This window comes from Lactuca sativa, chromosome 5, assembly GCF_002870075.4.
Source record: "Lactuca sativa cultivar Salinas chromosome 5, Lsat_Salinas_v11, whole genome shotgun sequence".
Taxonomy (NCBI): domain Eukaryota; kingdom Viridiplantae; phylum Streptophyta; class Magnoliopsida; order Asterales; family Asteraceae; genus Lactuca; species Lactuca sativa.
The window spans coordinates 276,859,647-276,873,206 of NC_056627.2; the positions used below are offsets into that span (position 1 = coordinate 276,859,647).

The window sequence follows — 13,560 nt, forward strand, 5'->3', positions numbered from 1 at the left end:
TAGCTACGGGGGCAGCTCCTGGGACTAGGTCGATTCTAAACTCAACCTGAAGTTTGGGAGGTAAACCTGGAAGGTCCTCTGGGAAGACGTTCGGGAAATCGCATACAACGGGGATGTCTTTTGGATCTCTCGCTTTCTGGTTTGTGTCAACGACGTGTGCAAGGAAGGCGCGATATTCCTTACGTAAGTATTTCTGGGCTTGAATACTTGAGATGATACGAAGACTCGTACCGGGTTTGTCTCCATAGATCAACAGAGTTTCGTGATTCGGTGGATTTAGGCAAATGGCTTTGTCGAAGCACAGGATATCGGCGCGCTAAAGACTCAACCATTCCATGCCAACAATGACATCAAAACTCTTGATCGAGACTGGTATGAAGTCGATTGGGAATGAATGATCGTCTAACGTGAGGGTACAACCTATGTAAATTTCGTTAGAGCTTTCGGTCTTTCTGTTAGCCATTTCTACGAAGAATGTTTCTTTTAGTGGTTGCGAGGATTGTTTAAGTAAGTGTCTAAAGTTTTGGTTTATGAAGCTTCTTTCTGCACCACATTGCAGAAAATGGTGTTTTAATTATTCTAAACAGTACACCTTAAAAGTAGATTGCACAAAATAGTACACCCATATTGTACTCTTTGAAATATACATTGCAGAAAATGGTATTTGTAATTAAAAGTACATAATAAGCAGGGGTGTAACCATTACATATAGTTAAATTCCATAATACCAATATGTAGCAGCAATCCATTTGAATCAACATGAAGTATGTTAATCCCATCATTTCCTGAAGATAATAAATAAACACAAGTTTTAGGTTAGGAACAGATGGGTATTTCTGGAAATACACAAACAGGATCATAGACTCATATGATCTTTTTGTAATCTGGCAGTAATCACCCAGCACCCTTATTTGAGATTCAATGCAATAACCACACACCTTATTGAGCATCAATAATAAGCCTTACTGATTATATAATACATAAATTTATCATACTCATCAATAAGCCTTACTGATTATAAAATACAATGTAAATTTAGGCTGCTCATTAAGTCTAAAACAAACAACAATTTTGACATGATGTGATTAAGTCCAACTGAGCCACCATAATACCATCTTTTTCCAAAAAAAAACCTTTCTAAATTGTCAAATTAGTAGTGTAGTTTGTGAGGGTAGAAGAGTAAACTTACTTGCCTTTTTGAATTATATCAGAATCCAGTAGAAACAGAAGCAGTTGTTTTGTTTGAAGTAGTTGTGAAATGAGTTGCCATATCAAAACAGTAATAATATACATGTTAGAAACTGCAGCTAAGAAATGGAATCGTGGGTTCCGACAGAATTGGAATTCGATATTCCATTTCATGATGGGTTTGGTTGACAATTGGGATGGAATTCAGTTCTGTTGGATTTTCTTGAAATACTATTTTTAGTAAGCGATTTGCAGCCAAGAATAGGAATTGTGGATTCCAAGGAAATTGGAATTCAAGATTCCATTCAATGGTGCATTTGGTTGAAAATTCAGACAAATTCCTTCAAATTTCAAATTTGATGGACTTCAACCATTTATGAGGGCAGGTTGGTTTCAATTTCATTACTCTTTTTTTATTAAATGACCAAAAAAACCCCTTGATCACGGTTAAAATTTGGACCTAATTTTTCCATAAAAAAGAAAAAAAAACAAAACACCAGAAAGCTTGTGATTCATCTTTCATGATGAATAAGGATAGTGGAGAGAGATCACTCAAGCCCTGTGAGAAAGAAAAAGATTATTTCTTACAAACATTAGCAGAATATTGTGTATAATAAAAAATTAAAAAAAAAACAAACACAAATAATTAACAATCAAATTTAGTTTTGCTGCAAGGTTCGTCTCTGGCGGCATTAAAAAAAAAGGTTTTAAAGTAAAATGACTCTTTTGCCCTAATCTTCATCTTCTCAATCTCCTTCATCTTAAATCATAAAGACCTAACTAAATTCAATCAACACCCAAAAAGTTAAAACAAAATCATGATAAAAAAAATTCTAACCTAACAACCTTTAGTTTTCTGTTTTTTTCTTCAGTTTGTTGGTACCCTGGATCTTAATTTTGTTTTAGTTTGAGTTTAATTTTTGGATTTTGGTTTGATTAGAGTTTAAGATAGAGATCGAGGAATTTCTGAAGATAATAAATAAGCACAAGTTTTAGAAACTGAGGGGCATTTCTGGGAATATAGAAACAGAGGGTCATAGACTCATATCTTTTGTAATCAGTGGATAGAAGGCGGAGTTTGATAAATTCGTAACATGAAGTCATAATCACCCAACACCCTTTTTTGAGATTTGAAAGGAACTAAATTTGTACCTTTAAAAACCATCAAGTGTAACATGAAGTCATCTTCTTTCCCTTATCTCCACCACAAGTAAATAAAGAATATTAAAATGAAATGTCAAAGTGATTAGCAACTGATCACAATTTTAACCATTTAAAAGTATTAACTGTCAGGTGAAACTTACAATATGCAATGTCTGTGGCACACAAAATATGACATTGGGCATTAACTGCTGTTTACTACATCTTGCAAGTGTGCCAATACCTTAGGTTACAGAAAAGCAGTTTTCATTTCCTGTTTTTCGTTTTCCTTTTTCTGTTTTCGGTTTTCATTGGAAAATTTAGAAAACACGTTTAGTTAAAACTTATTCATTTTTCATTTTCAGTTTTACAAAATTAGAAAACGTGTTTAGATGTGTATTTCTCTATCGGTTTTCATTTTTAGAAAACGTAGCGGTGGTAGGGTGGGCGTGGGGACGGTGGCAGCGGCGGGGGGCAGTGGCGGTGTCGATGATGACAACGGTGGTAGCGGTGGTGGTGGTGGTGATGGTAGGTTGGTGATTGTGGTAGTGGTGTTGTGTGTGTGTGTGTGTTTGTGGGGGTGGGTGTGGGTGTGGATGTGTGTGTGTGTATGTGTTTATGGGTGTGTGTATGTGTGTGTTTGTGGGAGATGGTGTTTGTGGGTGTATGTGTTTGTGGGGGTGGGTGTGGGTGTGTTTGTGGGGGTGGGTGTGTGTGTATGTGTGTGTTTGTGGGTGTGGGTGTATGTGTTTGTGGGGGTAGGGGTGTGTGTGTTTGTGGGGGTGGGGGTGAGTGTGTGTTTGTATTGTATATAACTCTAGTAAGCTGATTTATAGGCTAGAAATCTGTAATTCTGGCTGATAAATAATTAGCTTGTGTATTGAGTATATATCTTTTTCCCAAAAAAACTCTCTAAATTGTCACATTAGTAGTATAGCTTGTGAGGGTAGAAGAGTAAATTTACTTAATTATCAAGAGTATGAAATAACTAATAGAGAAATATAAAGACCTCATTAGGCTAACACCAGATGAGATTAACAAAACTACATATTCTAATTTTCAAATGGGTATAAGGACTTATCAATGGACATCATTTGCGACTAAATGGATGAAATGATCACGTATTTATAAAACTACAAAGAGCAAGAGACCTAACCTGTCTGCGAAGATCTGCATCCTGAAGCTTAGCTTCGATTTCTTCAACACTAGAAGGAGACGCCTTTGTTTCGGTTAGTCTTCGGCGATGATATAACCATTCACCGTCGGTGACCGGAAACTCCATCGCAACTCCGACGATCTCCGGTGGGAAATTGAATTATGTGACATCCCCAAAATCACGGCCAGAAAAGACCGATTTTTGTTTATGCTTTATAAAAATCAGAGTACTTCATTTTATAAAAATGTTGCGGAATTTGTTCCCAGAAAAACACGATAAATACGTTATTAAAACATTTTCGAAGAAACGTATTTATTTCATTTTAAAACGTTTGGGATGTCATTGTTAATACAGAAACATAAGCATAAACAGAACTTACAATTATTTACACTAGTGATCTACATCTCTTTAAATCTCTCAGTGTAATGTCACTTCATATCGTCACCTGTGATGTAAATAAACTGAGTGGGTCAGGTTGGGAAACCTGGTGAGTACATAGGGTTTTCAACCCACAATAATATAATTGTTATGTTTAATCATCAAACAATTAACCCCATTACCCATCCCCGTTATCTTCTTTACTCTTAAGGATTTAACCTAAGAGTCGTCTATCCTGCATTCGTTTATTCCGAAGTCCCTTACTTCCAGGGTTATAGGACTGGCACTAAATCCATAGCTGCCAATGTTCGTTCATAAAGCACTAATTCCATAGCTGCTATAGTCTATTCATCGGGTACTAAATCCATAGCTACCAGTCTTTATCTAATAGGTACTAAGTCCATAGCTACCAATGTTCAACAGGTACTAAATCCTTAGCTACCAGCGTCTAACTAATAGGTACTAAGTCCATAGCTACCAATTCCCAACAGGCACTAAATCCATAGCTACCAACGTCTAAAAGGTACTAAGTCCATAGCTACCGGTGTTTGTCCCATAGGCACTAAGTCTATAGCTGCCAATGTATACTCACGTCATCTTCTATCTCTCATCATTCATCTACCCATCTCATTCCCAACATTTTCGTATATATAAAATACGTATACAGTTTAAGTCCTTTAAAACATGTATAAAACGTTCAACCAGCATAGACAGCAAGTATTCAGATAATGTGCACACATAGCACGTAGTTTATATAAAATACTTCATATCTATGTGTAAGATGAAAGGGACCATGCACTCACTTGAAAGGTGGTGAGTCGGCACTCGGACAACACTTCGTTACTCTTAAAACAATTATCCGTTGACGAAACCTAGTATCATTACCACTAGAGTTTAGTCTAACGCTTGACGAGACTAATTTAATAGTCTAGCTATTATTACTATTATATAAGCGTTAAATAACACTCAATATAACTCATAATAATAGCCTAAATAATTATTTTAAGGTCCTAACAATGTTACTATAATTAAATAAAATCTATATTAAATATACTATAGGCGTAGCTCACTTACAGCGGGTTTTTATTAAAAATCGGGCTTCGCTGGAGCAGCGTTTCCGAGCCGAAAGCTTTTCTTCTCGGAGCCGTCGGGCGCTCCAGGGCTTTCTTATCGTGATGGGGAGGTTCCCTAGACTTGGGAGGGGTTTAGGGAGGTTAGAGAGAAGTTAGAGAGAGAAAGAAAGGCTTATGGTGTGAAGAAAATATGAGGAGTTCACCCTTGTATTTATAGGAAGTGTATAGTAAAGTAGTCTCCAAGCTTCGTCCGTAACTTTTGCATACGAGCTCCGTTTTTGTCTGTCTTTTTACTGTTGAGTTCCTATTAATGAGATCTTCAACTTTCATTTAGACCTCGTTGGCTAATTCTCATTCTATCTCGGATTTACAAAACTGTATCAAATTCGCCGCGCTCGAAAAGTAGGGACTAAGCTTCGTCCATAACTTTTGCATACGAGCTCTATTATCGACGTTCTTTATATCCACGCGTTGGTATTTATGAGTACTACAACTTTCATTTAGATCCCGTCGGCTAAAAATCGACCGATCTAAAATTCAGATTTCGGGCTGTGCACTGCTATGCTAAATCTTAGAAAAATCATAACTTCCTCATACGAAGTCAGATTTGGGCGTTCTTTTTATCGATGTTCTTAGTTTAACATATTCTACGACTTTCGTTTAGATCGCTAAGGCTAAATCTCGCTCTATCGTAAATTCACTATTTACGCATCCCGGTATCGTGCCAGTTCCGTCGCGAAACTTCAACGGGTCATAACTTCTTCGTTATAACTCGGTTTTCGGCGTTCTTTATATGTACGAAAACCTTGTAAAATACTCTACAACTTGGTTAAGATTATTTATTCTAAATAATCTTTTGTCGAAAAGTCGTTTTCGACCCCTATTGCCTCTAATTTGACTAGCCCAGATTTGCGGGCGTTACAATTATCTCCCCCTTAGGATGATTACGTCCTGGAATCATCAACGAAACATGATCGTATAATGACTCCATACGTCATCTCTTCATCCTAGGTAATATTTATAACTTCTACATTCCTTCAATTCTATCTCTTAAACTCATTGACTGTAAGAGTACTCGATCGTGCACCTGCTCTCTACCTCAGGTTAGACTCCAAATTATGACCTTCAAGTCACAATCTCGATCCTTGCTGGATATGGACTTGAGATAAGTTCTTTTATTACTACTATAGATCGATGTGTCATATTCTAATGACCTATCATCGTATGTTGCAACACTTAGACTTAGGTCTCTTAGAGTTAAATTCTAAAACAGACTATGCCTTCCTTCATGTTCTAATGTGATATAATCACACTTTAACATTAGGCATTTCTAGCCACCAACTTCTTTAACAACGAGTGCGATACTTCTATTGATCGCTTTGATTTCAACCGTTTGGTTTAAGTCAGACGCTACATCAAACTTGGTTCTCTGAACCACACAACATACTCATCGTAGTCGGACTCGATTCGATATGACCACTAGGGTCGTAATATCAACAATCTTCTTAGTCATTACCGAAACGATGGTAACAACACACTTGAATAAAACGAAATCAATTACTAGCTTCTTGGTAACCTTGTGACTTTTCCTGATCCAAGTGTGAGTCCTGTGCTTCCGGTAGTATAGGCCTCTACTACCATTCACACCTACTCATACTCGTCCCAAGTATTGTCTCGCAGTTTCCCAAGTCACCATGCAGCGAATCAACTTAACACATCAGATAACGAAACAAAGGTTTTATATTATTTCTTGAAATGATTACATAGGTGTTCAAGTTCACCCTAGGCTATGCCTCTAATAGGCTACATCATACAATACTATGGCTACTGCATAACTTGATCTTCGGATATGAAGTCCTCATCCTTGATTCCTCGCACGGTTTTCTGCTTCGTCGAGGATCATGTGAAATGCCCTTGGTTTCGGCGGTGCATTTGGTCTTGCAGCTTCGTTTTTCTTTGGACAGTTCTTTGAAATATGCCCATCATTTCCACATTCGTAGCACTTCTTGTTTTCGAATGTACAATCTCTGGAATAGTGACCGGTCCTACCACACTTATAGCACGTCACTTCACCATCGCATCTTCCGAAGTGTTTCTTCTTGCACTTCTCACACCACTTGGCTTAATTCCTTCGGTCGTCCAGGTTAGACTTCGAGAACTTTCCCTTATTATCAGGTCTTGAGGATCCTTCCGACTTCCTCTTCTCACCGACTTCAACTTTCTCCAGACCCTTTTCCCTTATTTGGGTCTCAACATTCTTGGCTGCCCAGATGGCGGCTTTCAAAGTGGTTGCTTGTTTGACCATTGGACCAAAGTCTGCTGGTAATCCATGGGCAAACTTATTGACCTTGGAGAGTTCAGTTGGAACTAGATAAGGAACAAGCTTCATTTTCTCCGTAAAACTTGCAGCATACTCGATGACACTCATCTTTCCCTTCTTTAGATTCTGAAACTCGTTGTTGATTTCCAGAAGATCCTGTTCAGAGCAGTACTGCATTTTTAGCTGCACCAGAAAATCCTCCCATGACATCTTGTTCGCTTCTCCTTTGGGCATCGAATCAGCTAGTAGCTTCCACCAGCTTAGTACTCCAGATTTCAACAGAGGAGCCGCAAGAGCGGTCTTTTGCCTGTTGCTACACTCACAACTCTCAAACATCGTCTCCATCTCGGAGATCCAGTTTATGATTTCCACCGGCGTCGGGCTTCCAGATAGACTCGGTGGTTTGGACGCCATGAAATCCTTGTATTTTCATCCACGTCCATCATTTCCTCCATCCTGGTGGTTTTGCTTAACCATTGGTGGGTTGGCTTGACCAACAGTCCCACTGTAGTTTCCCTCCTCAGTCTGCCCCTCGTTCAACTCGGGCCGTTCGATCTGAATGGTCGCTTCCTCTCGATTTTGCTGGAGCAAACGCCTGGTTTCCTCCATTTGACGATCCAACATCGCTTGGATCATCGCTTGCACTCCGGCCATTGTGACTGGCTCAGCAGTGGCTTCCATCACCGGTATTTGCTCAATCACTGGGGGTTGGTTTCTGTTCCCATTTGCATTTACGTTTCCACTACGGGTTCTTACCATCTTGATCTATACACCTAATGAGGTGAATCTAGACCTTTACTTAGGATTGACGTTTAAATCATCCTTATCACTCCGAAACGTTTACATGCTAGTTCTAATATCGTAGTCGTACGTTTAGAATCCTAAACACATAAGGTTTCCAGATCCGGTCGGCAACAGACCATAGATCCGATCAAACTATAGCATAACAAATCATTTAGCACATAAAAGCAATTTAGGCATCATTCCTAAAATAAGCTAGTGCTCACACCTCACAATCATCGCTTAGCATTCTAAGTTTAAGTCTAGAAATAAATCCATATTCCTAGTTCGCTTAAACTAATGCTCTGATACCAACTGTGACATCCCCAAAATCACGGCCAGAAAAGACCGATTTTGTTTATGCTTTATGAAAATCAGAGTACTTCGTTTTATAAAAAGGTTGCGGAATGTGTTCCCAGAAAAACATGGTAAATACGTTATTAAAACATTTTCGAAGAAACGTATTTATTTCATTTTAAAACGTTTGGGATGTCATTGTTAATACAGAAACATAAGCATAAACAGAACATACAATTATTTACACTAGTGATCTACATCTCTTTAAATCTCTCAGTGTAATGTCACTTCATATCGTCACCTGTGATGTAAATAAACTGAGTGGGTCAGGTTGGGAAACCTGGTGCGTACATAGGGTTTTCAACCCACAATAATATAATTGTTATGTTTAATCATCAAACAATTAACTCCATTACCCATCCCCGTTATCTTCTTTACTCTTAAGGATTTAACCTAAGAGTCGTCTATCCTGCATTCGTTTATTCCGAAGTCCCTTACTTCCAGGGTTATAGGACTGGCACTAAATCCATAGCTGCCAATGTTCGTTCATAAAGCACTAATTCCATAGCTGCTATAGTCTATTCATCGGGTACTAAATCCATAGCTACCAGTCTTTATCTAATAGGTACTAAGTCCATAGCTACCAATGTTCAACAGGTACTTAATCCTTAGCTACCAGCGTCTAACTAATAGGTACTAAGTCCATAGCTACCAATTCCCAACAGGCACTAAATCCATAGCTACCAACGTCTAAAAGGTACTAAGTCCATAGCTACCGGTGTTTGTCCCATAGGCACTAAGTCTATAGCTGCCAATGTATACTCACGTCATCTTCTATCTCTCATCATTCATCTACCCATCTCATTCCCAACATTTTCGTATATATAAAATACGTATACAGTTTAAGTCCTTTAAAACATGTATAAAACGTTCAACCAGCATAGACAACAAGTATTCAGATAATGTGCACACATAGCACGTAGTTTATATAAAATACTTCATATCCATGTGTAAGATGAAAGGGACCATGCACTCACTTGAAAGGTGGTGAGTCGGCACTCGGACAGCACTTCGTTACTCTTAAAACAATTATCCCTTGACGAAACCTAGTATCATTACCACTAGAGTTTAGTCTAACGCTTGACGAGACTAATTTAATAGTCTAGCTATTATTACTATTATATAAGCGTTAAATAACACTCAATATAACTCATAATAATAGCCTAAATAATTATTTTAAGGTCCTAACAATGTTACTATAATTAAATAAAATCTATATTAAATATACTATAGGCGTTGCTCACTTACAGCGGGTTTTTATTAAAAATCGGGCTTCGCTGGAGCAGCGTTTCCGAGCCGAAAGCTTTTCTTCTCGGAGCCGTCGGGCGCTCCAGGGCTTTCTTATCGTGATGGGGAGGTTCCCTAGACTTGGGAGGGGTTTAGGGAGGTTAGAGAGAAGTTAGAGAGAGAAAGAAAGGCTTATGGTGTGAAGAAAATATGAGGAGTTCACCCTTGTATTTATAGGAAGTGTATAGTAAAGTAGTCTCCAAGCTTCGTCCGTAACTTTTGCATACGAGCTCCGTTTTTGTCTGTCTTTTTACTGTTGAGTTCCTATTAATGAGATCTTCAACTTTCATTTAGACCTCGTTGGCTAATTCTCATTCTATCTCGGATTTACAAAACTGTATCAAATTCGCCGCGCTCGAAAAGTAGGGACTAAGCTTCGTCCATAACTTTTGCATACGAGCTCTATTATCGACGTTCTTTATATCCACGCGTTGGTATTTATGAGTACTACAACTTTCATTTAGATCCCGTCGGCTAAAAATCGACCGATCTAAAATTCAGATTTCGGGCTGTGCACTGCTATGCTAAATCTTAGAAAAATCATAACTTCCTCATACGAAGTCAGATTTGGGCGTTCTTTTTATCGATGTTCTTAGTTTAACATATTCTACGACTTTCGTTTAGATCGCTAAGGCTAAATCTCGTTCTATCGTAAATTCACTATTTACGCTTCCCGGTATCGTGCAAGTTCCGTCGCGAAACTTCAACGGGTCATAACTTCTTCGTTATAACTCGGTTTTCGGCGTTATTTATATGTACGAAAACCTTGTAAAATACTCTACAACTTGGTTAAGATTATTTATTCTAAATAATCTTTTGTCGAAAAGTCGTTTTCGACCCCTATTGCCTCTAATTTGACTAGCCCAGATTTGCGGGCGTTACAAATTATTTCTGGTGGAAAAGAGGAACAGAGGTGTCGATGATTGGAGGAAGTCGTCATACTGTTTAGGGTAAGGGATCTTGGTTTTATAGGGTTTAACTAATTAAGGAGAGATTAATTGAATTATTTTTTACCATAATTAGATATACTAATTATCATTATACCCTTTTTTTTAAATTTATTTAATGATTTATTATTTCCTCAATTCTCATTAGATTTTCCAAGTGTAAAGTTTTAATAAGAAAAAGTTTAAAGGTAAAAAAATTGCAAAGTTTGTTGTCTTAATAAGAAAAAGAAATACAAATTACAACGTTTAATTATGTTAGATTTTTCAAGTATAAAATGCTATATATGTATGTTTACCAAAATCAAGCAAGTTTAGATTTTCAAAATAAAGGCTTGATAATAAAAAAAATTAAAGCTATAACTGGCAACCAAAAACAAACATGTTTAGTTTGTGGAAGTAGAGTGACTTGATAGCAAGAATAATAAAATTACAGTGTCTTAATAGATTTGATTATGAAAGTATAATGTTTTAATAGAAGGTTATATACCTTTGCATCTAAATAGCATTCAGTTGCAACATACAAACTTATACGGCCAATATGGTAAGGATTTTTTTTATTGTTGTTACCTTATTGGGGTTAAGAGTGAGGCAAAATGTAGCCGCCACGTGAGGTTTCTTATGTAGTGTTAGATTTTTTAGTCTATGCTGAAAGTGTAATTTATTCCTCATGTTTTGAATAATCGAGTGATCATTCGACTTAATCTTCATATTTGTGATTGTTCTTATTTTCCGCATCTTGTTCATCAAATCTCAATTAGGGTTTTAATCTCAACAGACTTTTTTTTGTCCTTATCTTCATCTTCTAAATCTCCTTCATCTTAAATCATAAAAATCAAACCAAATTCAATCAACACCCAAAAATTAAAGAAAAATCAAGATCCAAAAGTATAAAATAAAATAATTCTAACCTAACAATCTATTTACTTTATTGTTCATGGTATTGTTTGGGTAGTGGTTTGATTAGAGTTTAAGATTAAAGTTGAGGAATTTTAGGTTTACAGGTTGAAGGATAAAAAAAGAGAGGGACAAAATAGTCATATTTCACTTGGATTTCACAAACATTTTGCAACACCAACAGTTCCACCATGGAGAAAACTTTCAACAAAACTATACTTTACTAACCAATTGTACAACAAATGAAATATCTTAGATGAAAACCATAAGTTTTGAAATATCACAAGGACGAAATTGTGATTTACTCTATAAATAATAATAGTGGCATGTTACCTGGCAATAACCAAGATCAAAGTTGTAGAATGAGTAAGTCAACAATATATCATTACCTTAAAAATAAAAATAAAATACTTAAATAAAAAAAAACCACATCTGAAATATATGGTTATTTTCATACCACATCTTTCTCAATCAAACCCTTCCTTTCTCTAATTTCTGTAAACCTTTTTATACCCTGCAACATGAAATTGCAATAAATATAAAAACCACTTTTGGGTGATAGTACTTGGAGGGCAAAATAGTCATTTACCTGCAATTGGTTTTTAATAGTCATGTATTCTAATGTTTTAACTGAGACAACATACTGCCTCTGTGTAAGAATGCATAAACCTAGAATTGAACAGATTTTAGTTAAAATTAGCCAAAAGGGGCAATGCGTAAATTTCAACAAAATATAAAAAAACCTCTTTTTGCCCCTATAGAATATTCTCTGTTTTAAAGCATCTGGATCCATGACTAAGCCTTCATAATCCAAAAATCTTGACCACTGTATAGCATAAATAGCATTTTTTTTAATTTATTTTTCTCTTAATTTTTATACGAGTATAAACAATGTTCATTAGTTTACACATAGAAGGCATGTACTTTATTCTTTATCCATAATAGGAGCATATTTTCAGAGAATCTTTTCGGGGATTAGGGTATAGTTATGCTCCTTACACATTTATGACAGATAATTTTTTAAGAGAATTGATGTCTTTGTTGAGGTTAAATTATGCTCCTTGAACATGGAAATGGAAGAGATGAAGAAGACATAGGCAAAATGGTCATTTTCATAAATTTAACATATGGGCTGTTTGAAGTTGAGACCCAAAGACCAAACAATACACATTATCACACAATGAAATGAGTAGGGACTTAGGGTTTAGTTTTTTGTTGAAATTTCATGGAAATGAAAGAGAATTAAGATGACAGGGACAAACTGGTTATTTTCATAAATTTAACATATAGGTGATGACCCAGTTACCAAAGTGTTTATGAAGCCATGAAATAAGGACCAAAATTGCAAAAATATTCCCTTTTGACAACAAGGACATATTGTTTAATTGAAAGCAAGACACTCCCAGACTCCTCCACTATAGAAGTAAAGAGAAGGGAATGATAGACCTGAAATCAGTAGAACACATTTAAAAAAAAATGATAAACATATTTTCAAAGAATGTTAATAACAAATAAATAAGATCAAATTATAGTAGAAAAGAATGTAAGAGCATACCAGATGATAAAACAACAATAACATACTGCTGCCCTATTGTTGATTTTTCGGCATATCAGAAAATGGTACTGCTTTTATGAATTGTCACTTTATGCTTGAGGTAAACTATTTGTGCATCTTGATGAGCCATAAAACATATCAAAAGCAGGTAGAAGAAGATAATGATACAAGATGTGGGCTTCTAAATAAAGTCAATGTAAAGCAACATGAACTGATGATGACTAAGTATCAAATTACTATCTGTTATCTCCATTTTTGTTTCAATAAATTTCAATTAGTGAGAAAAATAGCATGCAAATGTTGACGATTACAGAACCACAATTACATAAAAAATATATTTCTTAATAGGTTGGATTTTGAAAGTATAATATATTATAAGTAGTTAGATTTTCAGAAAAAAATCTTAACGGGTAAGAAATTTGAATTACATTGTCCTAATAGAAAAAAAGTACTAAAACAATTTCTCAGTAATTTCGATTTAAAAA

The 13,560-nt window shown here is 36.2% G+C and overlaps 1 pseudogene; it reads right to left on the minus strand.

The window, feature by feature from the left end:
- Positions 1-880: 880 nt before the first annotated feature.
- LOC111893384 (uncharacterized) lies at positions 881-12,471 on the minus strand (annotated as a pseudogene).
- Between the last annotated feature and the right edge of the window lie 1,089 nt (positions 12,472-13,560).